Source organism: Hibiscus syriacus, unplaced genomic scaffold (assembly GCF_006381635.1).
Source record: "Hibiscus syriacus cultivar Baekdansim isolate YM2019G1 unplaced genomic scaffold, ASM638163v2 tig00110387_pilon, whole genome shotgun sequence".
Classification (NCBI taxonomy): Eukaryota; Viridiplantae; Streptophyta; class Magnoliopsida; order Malvales; family Malvaceae; genus Hibiscus; species Hibiscus syriacus.
Genome location: NW_024062717.1, coordinates 553,628 through 563,126, shown reverse-complemented (window position 1 = coordinate 563,126; position 9,499 = coordinate 553,628). Strand labels below are relative to the sequence as shown.

General features: G+C 33.9%; 1 pseudogene; it reads right to left on the bottom strand.

Moving 5' to 3' along the window:
- Positions 1-8,344: 8,344 nt before the first annotated feature.
- Positions 8,345-9,216, bottom strand: LOC120122347 (annotated as a pseudogene).
- Between the last annotated feature and the right edge of the window lie 283 nt (positions 9,217-9,499).

Genomic DNA, 9,499 nt, shown 5'->3' with positions numbered 1-9,499 from the left:
TGGGCATCTCGAAATCAATCTCCGGGTCAGAGTCATTAGCATTTGTATCATTGATATCTGAGTTCCTGAAAGAATAACGGAAGATAATATACATATACATATATATATGGGAGAATCTTTTCCCATATAAATAAATAACAAGAAATAATATATACATTATACAACCAAAAATGAAATGCATAGGAGAATGTTTGCCATTTTGGACCAATGGAATGCATCCTTTATTGAAAGCAAGTAAAAACACACAGCTTAACCTTTTACATCAGATCACCTATTTCCCCAGGGTATGAACAATAGGGAAGAGTTCTAGTGTATTACTCTGCAAGAGATTTGTAAACTACAGGCAGTTCCTCCGCAGTCCAGTTGTTCAACACAAAGCCCGGTGGCGCAGGGTAAATTCCCATAGCTCTCATTTCTTCGAACCCCTCATCGGTTATAACATTAATGCCTAAATCCTCCAAGTCATTCTCAATTATCACTTTACCACTTCTCGAAGTCCTTTGAAACTATGCCTCCTGATATGAAAGTGCTGCTTAATGGAGGGAATGTCGTGGGTTCCCAGCTCAGTTTTTCACTAGTCAATCTTATCTTTCTCAATTCCTGACTCTTCTGATGCCCTTCAGTTTTTCTTCAAAGTCGACTGATACCCTAAACCAAACCTATCACTTTTAGTAATAGGGTAAATTGGATTAACCAATCCTTGCAATTGACTTCTAACCCTTTTCCAACTTTACTCCTGAATTCTCTCGATCCTATCAATATGCGCTAATATCTCATTCATTGTTCTTTATCTTTCCAAAAAACACACCCCGGGTAACTTTAATTATCTTTCAAAGCTTTTATCACAATATCTTTCATGAGTTACTCTCACGTTTTCATGATTGACTCATGTAAAAATGCATAAATTAAAGCAATGCGAATGCAAATGTGGATGCCAAATGCAAATGCAAAAGGTGTTAATTCCAAAAGTGACCACTATAAAACAACCTTCATTTAGACAACAAGATTTCATTACACCTTGTAGTCAAATACAATTATGATTCTTCATTTCTTTATTTCCATGAATCGTACTCTTTGTGGAATCTAACATTGCCCCTCATTTGTCGGCGTATTTTATCATTTGATGATGTCAGACGTCCTTAAATTGAATCTTGGATCTTCTCTTACTTTCAATGCAAAGTGGTCTTCATGTCTTTGTGAAGAGTCTTCTCGTCCCTGGCATTACTGCATCTATCTCCTGGAACATCTTTGGTCTTCTCCCCATTGAAAGAGGTCTTCGATCAAATTTAAAACTTCATTCATCGGATGTCTTTTCATAGATCGGTCTTTAATCAGTTTTAGATTTCTTCATTCATCGGATGTCCTTCTTCATGAATCATCTGAACGTCTTTGGATCTCCCGATTTTGACTACATGGTTAAAAATTTCTTACCTCATTATGACCAGCCTTCTTATTAGTCAATCACTTGCGAATTAACACCTTTGGATGACATGAATATGCAAAATGCAATAAATTCAAAATAAAATAGACATAACCAAATGGGTTAGTACACATAATATAAACAACAAAATGATGAGTATCGTAACAAATAAAACCTACCCTCACATGCTGACTACCCAATCATGCTTAGTAAATCCTACCCGACATGATATCTACCCCCATGCTTTTGTTATTTGCAAATAATCCTAACCGCATGATATCTAATTCGCATGCTTGTTCGAGAAAATAATCCTAACCACATGATTTCTAGTTTGCATGCATTTATTCACAAAAACGAAAATAAATGATACAAACGGCTTTTCCTTGTGTACACTCCTCGGGTCTCTTAAGGTTCGGGTTTGGCTTGACTAAGTTCAGGCTCTATGTTCACTACATGCTGGGTTCGGTTCTAAAGTATTAGGTTCTCGAATTGTCCTTGTCGGTGCCCCCTTGGGCTGCCAAACCCTCAATCCTGGCCTATAATAGGCTTTAGGGATCGAGTTCAACTTCGAGGGAACACACCTCCTTATGTCCATGCGGTGGTGAATACCATCACGAGGACCATAAGACGTGAGCTCCAGGAGCGATCCACTATCCCATGCGGAGGTGAAAACCACACGAGGGAGTAGTCTCTCACTCTTACTTAAATAGGACAGAGGGGTTTTAGCTCATGTTATGCAAATGCACTGTGCAGTGTGTGAGGAAAAAGCGAAAATAAAAACATATTCACTTAAACACTCAAAGATCAAACTTCTTTAAACACGTAATTAATCTGAAACCATTAACAAATAGATCAGTACAACTATTATTGGTTAATCAAATTCTGAACAAACACATTAAAACCAAATAGGGGATCAAAAACCAAATTAAAAAGAATTTCTAACTTTCATTTGCAAAGACAATTAATTAATCGACTATAGGCCTGACTCTAAAAAGTCCCCAGCAGAGTCACCAAGCTGTCGAAACGATTTTTAAATGGTGGGAAGCGAGATTTGGAAAACCACATCATTTTTAATTATTCCCTTTACGATTAATTTTTAATTAAAAATAATGTGATTTTAGAAAACCTCTCGTTTCGAAAATTTGGGAATTCATTCACGATAAAAATACGGGTTCGAAGAGTCGCCACCAATCTTGATTAGGGTGTGATTGGACACCCAAAAATGTTGTCATTTTAAATAAAAAATAATTTTAATTAAAACAACAAATTTAGGTTTGCATTACCAGAAAATGAGTTCGGAGTCGATTACGCGTGGGGAAGGATTAGCACCCCACAGCGCCCTAAATCGGCACCTCGTCGATTAATTAATGTCTTTGCAATGAAATTTACAAATTCGATTTTAATTTGGTTTATGATCCCCGACAAAACAACACATGAATTTTACAACAATCAAAAGCACCAAAATAGATTAAATTAAAATTACCAGGCCTTAGAAAGATAAAGAATATTCGATTATTTACAAATATCGAGACCAGATCTTAGATAAGTTCTAACTATCTTTTCTCGTTAAATTTAAATAGTCGAACATTTCTTTATCTTCTGTTCCCAAATTTTAAAGTAATAAATCAATTTCTTAGGTGTCATTGATGGGATACACTGTTAATTTAAAAGCGTTAGAAGCGGACCTCTAATAGTTAAGACAGGCCACTTAAACGAATTTAAATTAAAAGGGTATTACCTTAGTCTTAGTCAAATTATGTCGTATGGTCGAGATATGCAAATGAGGGTATCATACATATTATGCAATAATTTTATTAAGTAAATGATATGAATATGCCAAAACTTATATGCATCCTAATAGAAGGTAAATATCAATTCACAACACTAATTTATTCGACATATTAAATAAAATGAAGCAGACACAAGTTATCATATATACTTATTATATGCATATATACGCAAGCAAATGACCATATTAACATTAATAATTAAGTTATACATAATGTTTACATGTTATCATGAAAATATAAAAAAACGACATAATGACTTAAATGAATAAACACAAAACTCTAAGGCTAAAATCATAGATTATACAAAGATCAAATCATAGAACAATAATGATCATATTTCATGTACTAAAATCGAAATAAACCCACAAATGTATGCAGGACTGAACTGTAATCTTCAAAAGAAACATATCAAATGTATAAACAAATAAAATATCAAAGCAAGTGAATTCCAGGACTAAAATGAAATATGCAACAACATGATGTTCAAATGTCTAAAGAAACGACACAAAGTACATTACCACTCAGGATTAAAATTAAATATAGGTAGAACATGGAGACAAAATCAGAAGTACGAAAACTTCAATTTAAGGACGAAAATGAAGCCTAAAAACAGGGAATCACTTACATTAATTGCTTTAGTTCAACAAAAAAGGGTAAAGATCGAAAGCCCTTTACAAATTTATCTCGCTTTTATCCTTAAATACCCTTTGCTCTTGATAATTTGCTTCCCCGTGGTCTCTGCTTGCTCTCCTCTTTGATACTTTTTTTCTCCTCGTGAACCTCCTTCCCCACTCTTTTAATTGCCGACCCCTTTCCTCTATAGGATGTCCTCTCTTTAAGAATAGATGCTGAACAAGTCTATCCTCCCTTCCCCCCTCGTGAGTGATTAGCTCCTTTTTTTAAATTGCGAAATTATAATTCATTAAACCAACCATTCTCCCCACGTTCATTTGCTCCCCCTTTCTTCTTCATGCTATATCCAATACCTTACTAAATATAGGTAGTGGAGTAATATTCTCTTCATGTGGGAATAAAAAATAGATGGCACAAGCAAGGGTTTGTGCAAACTACACGCATGGGCAGCATTTGAGGGTGAGTGGAACATGAGTGGAATTTGATGTGTATGATTTCCCTCTAATCATGCGTGAGTGGTGGCTGGTCAACAAGTATGAGCTGTTTTATGTCTAATTTCAGCTGGTTTAGACACTCCCAAGTGTTCCCAAGTGCTGTTCCAACGTTTCTTATTGTGCAAGTGAGCAAAGGTCTGCTGAAAATTCGTAAATCCCGTATTGATTTTCCAGCCTGCACAGTCTTCGGTTATCTGATCATATCTTGAGCTACCGATATCGGATTGATGTGATTCAAAGTGCGTTGTAAAGGTAAGAGATAGAGGATTAAATGTTAAGAAGACTTCTCATCCAAATATGCTTGTAACATGTTTAAAATTGGTAATCAATGGATGACGTGCACTGTTTGTAATTTGGGGCCTGATTGTGTTCGGTATACCTTGGCCTGCAAAATGATAACATAAATAACGTTAATATTATTATTAATAATAAAATAATATAGTAATAATAATAATAATATCCCGGACAAAACGGGTGTCTACAAGTGTCTCCCAAGATATAATAACGAGATGAGTAAATCAATAAGACGATTGCACTGATCAACGCTAATCCAACATTTTCTACCACAAAAAACTAACCGAGACAATTTGAGAGTAGAGAATTGTGTGTTTACCTTGTAGGTTTACTCAATTTAATAGGACTTTCACATTGGATAATATTAAGCTAAAATATCTGCAACTAGTTTGGACATTTAACGTCGCTCACATTGTGTACTACGCCCCTGATCCTGACAAGTTCGGATTCACACCAAGTTGTACACCCCATGCGCATGTACGCAAGGCAAAGCCTTATCTTATACAACACCCAAGTTAATTCATATGTATAAACATATCTCATACCCAACTACGTGGAATACAACTTTTACATTTTCTTCAACATAATTCTATTTAATTTGAGAAACAATTCTCATTAATCACTCGACATTTTCGATATACTATATCGTTATAACTGTAGCAGAGAATAAAATATAAAATCATGATTTTATTATTCAAATCTTCACCTTTACTTATTGAAAATATGATTCAAAATTTTTAATTTTTTTCAACTACTAAAAATATAATTAAAATTTCAAAAACAATTAAGAATTATAAATATAGATCATGAAACATATATTAATAAATAAACGTATGATCTTGAAAGATCATGTTTATTTTTCTTTGGTTAGGTAAGTGTTTGGCCCCACGAATTGAATGTTATTTTAGACCCCCACATGTGTAGATACCTTGTGTTTATATCTTTCCCAATTCCCATTCCTGTATTATTTTGTATGCCTTTGTTTGAAGTTTACGCCATAAAATCTATTTAAAAGAATGAAGATAATATACTTCCAATAAGTTACATAGAAGAATATAAAATATTAGTGAAGTGTCCAACACTCAGTTTTCCCTAATTCAAGGGGCAACAAAGCAATGTGATTGTACAATAACAGTAGAAAAACAAAATATAGAGGTATGTTTATTAAAAATTCATGAATATTTTCATATTAGACGTCATATTTGTACAGGTGGTTCTGTTGAAAAGGGACAATCATAAATGCTAAAAAAATTATCATTTTCGGTTGAGCGTAACATAAAATGTTAGTTTTTTAACATTTTCAGTTTCAACCGGAAATGTTATGAAGAAGGTAATATTTCCGGTTGCCAACCGAAAATGTTAATTTTTTTAATATTTCATGTTACTTCTTTCCTTGACCTTAAATTAGACTGTCGTTCTTTAACATTTCCTTATCTATACACATATTCCATATTAGAAAACATAATAGACATCAATCCACTGTTTTTGTTCCTTGATTCATAGCTACCATTCTTCTTCTTTCCAGAAACCACATGAATTTCATCTGCTTGCTGCAACCTAAGGGTTCATGAACCAGATTAGATAAAAGGGTATGCGTTTTATTAATTTTTTATGTGATGGATCTAATGAATTGTTGTTTCGTTGTAGGGGACATACCTCCCCTTTTTCGTGTTTCAAAGGAGATTAACTTGTCCATGGCTAAGAATTCGGCTCAACTTTCATCTTTTTGGAGCCACTTTACTTTGTTCATCACAATCCGGATCGGCACCACATTTTTTTAGGGAAAAATGTCAAATAATAGGTTTTAGACTAACAATAAGTTGATATAGTGGGATGATACACTAGACCCTTTAAGTAAGATAATTAATTCGAATTCTAACGTTTACAAATGGAATAAATTAGATGAAATACAACTCAAAATATCGGAAACAAACCAAATAGGTGAAATATAATCGAGAGCGTAATGAGCCGATGTGTGTGCAATTATATTTGCATCTCTTCGAGTAAAGACGACTCTAAATCTTAGGTGAAATATTTAGTTTTATATAATGAGCCAATGTGTGTGTGCAACAAACCATATTTGAATATTCATGATGAGAATATAATACTATTACACAATATAAAATTCTTTTAACTTTACATTGATATTGATTTAGAATCGTTGCATTAGTGAAAATAGATGACTAAATTTTAAAAGTAGGAAATGAGAAGATATTTACTAAAAAAAAGTAATGAGTTAATCTCAATTACTCATCTAACGATCTTAAATTTATGTAAAACCGAAAGAGTTTTACATTGTGTAAGAGATATTAACAATTTATTATATTTTGAAATAATCAAATTTGAATAAAATTGAGGTATAAATATTGTTTTGACCACCTACGGTATTTATATTTTGAATAATTTGATCATTAATCTTTTGAAAAGAGCCAATATTTTAATTTATCAAAAAATATTAATTGTAACATTAATTTTTTAACATGATTGACATAATATCACATCTAAACAGTATGTCTACTTCATGTAATTTATTTTACATTTTTATATATCTTCAAGAGTTTTATTGTTGTTTAAATATTTATATAATTTATATTATTTATTACCGTGACAAAAAAGACAAATATTATCATCTCAACATGAAGTATATATAGTCTATCAAATGATTGTTGCAACCGTCTTTCGGGTGGGTTCGAAATTGGACTTCGACTTAAATAAGTAGGTTAGAGTTGTCACCAATAAAAAAACAAATATTTAGGTTGATCGGACACCATCTTACTTGATTTGTGTTTTACCAGAAATATATCAGATTCAGGAGTCGGTTACAGTCAAGGAAGGATTAGCACCCTTGAACTGCCCTTTCGGTACTACTTTAATTTATCGGTTGTCTTAATCGCGAAAAATAGAGGTTTAAATAATAATTTAAATACAATATGAATTATTTACCTTTGATAATCGTTTGAAAATTAATTGGATCCCCTAGAAAATAAAATTAGAGTTGAGAAAGAAAAATATAAAATAAATAGAAAATATCCAAAATTATAAATTAAAAGTGTAGTCTTGATTACAGGGAACCTGAAATAAAATGAAAGAAAATAGTTAAATTAAACTCTAAATAAATTAAAAAAATGGAAAATGTAATAAATTAGAAATAGTAAGTGAATTATAGTCAAGATGAAACTAAATAATAATAATAAAAAAAATATCGGTGCTTTAATTTGAGGAAACCTAAAAAATTAAATAAATACAAATAAACTAAAAAAAATTGATACGAAAGGAATATGAAAAACACAAGAACAAAAGAGCCGTTAATAAATAAAATATAAATCAAAGATCTAATATAATAAATACATATAATAAGACGATGAATCAAAATACATTAAATTATAACCTACAAGGTGAAACCAAAAATAATTTTCGAATTACAATAAATGGATAAAAGAAATCTAATAAAAATAAATTAAAAATTAAAATAAACGAAAATAAAAAGGAAGGAACATGCGAAAAGACAAAAAATGTTGTGAAAATAGAATAATAATTAAATAAAATATTAATCAAATTATAAATGAAATTAAATTAGGGGTTAGATTGAAAATAATCAATGTTAAACATCAAAATTAAATTACAAAGAAATGGACTATGTTATATGGAGCATCAAAGATAGGGAGACCAGAAGAAGAATTTAACCACAATATTTGAAGGGCTATAGAGGAAATTTACCCAGAAAAATCAATAAAAACCAAAACTGTGGCATTTCCATTCATTTGCGCGAGTGTTTCTGCCTTCTCCAACCTATTCTTTATCACGAAATCTACCACCTCGTTCAGGCTCAACCCTTTGTACTCCATCATTGCCGCCACTTCCCTCACCAAGGTGCTTCGGATGACCGCTTCTCCTTCCTCGGTGCATGACACCCCACACAGCTCGCAAGCGTAGATACCGGACCGATGAGCGGCGAGTCACCGATCCTTCCAGTCATCTTGTTCATCAACCCACTGGTGGAGGTGGCGGCAGCATAACTTCCCTCCTTGTCAACCGCAACCGACTGTCTCTGGAGCGTAGGCGCTGATGGGGAATCCGTTCATCTGCAAATGACTATCCATGACGAGGGTTCCCGCACCCAGGTGTCGGTTGTTGGGATACGATAATCAAACAGAATCGAGTTCACCTCTTTTGCTAACTTAAGCATGCCCACGTTCTTTTTCGTAATAATAAAATATTCATTGTCTACCAACTCCACGCCTTGTTTCTTGTCAAACTCTTCGGCACTGGAGAAGGCCAGATAAAAATGTGGTGATTTGTCCATAACAAGATGGGCAAGAGAAACAGGGTTCTTAACGGTGCTTAAGCCGAAAACGACATCACATCTCCTCTTTGGTCCGTCTATAATGTTGGCTTCCATTTCCACCGTTCTCTTCTCCGTAAGATCAGATCCACGCCCGGAGTTAAACAAAGGATCAATTTCCAGTTCTCTAACAATGAGTTCAAAAACGTCAATGGCAGGAATATTAGAGAGGAGAGCAGAGATGTCGATATCAAGGCAACGAACGCGGAGTTTCTTAGCCTCCTCTTGATGTGCTTTTCCCATCCATTGTAGCCGGCCCTATTTACATTCGATATCTTGGGTCGTGGGGGTTACCGCCTCCCTCATGTGATGTTGGTGCAGTATGGAGTTATAGTCGAGAGGCCATTGAAGACGTGCAGACTATCACGGAGCATTCGGATCGTTTGGGACCACTACGTGCACGAGGACAATAGGTGACCAACTGTACTGTTTGGAGGCATCGTGGAGATGAGGGGAGCACCTGGAGGGACATGGCTTTTGGAGTGTTGCAGGGACCAACTTTGTTGCATGCTCACGTGAAAAGAAG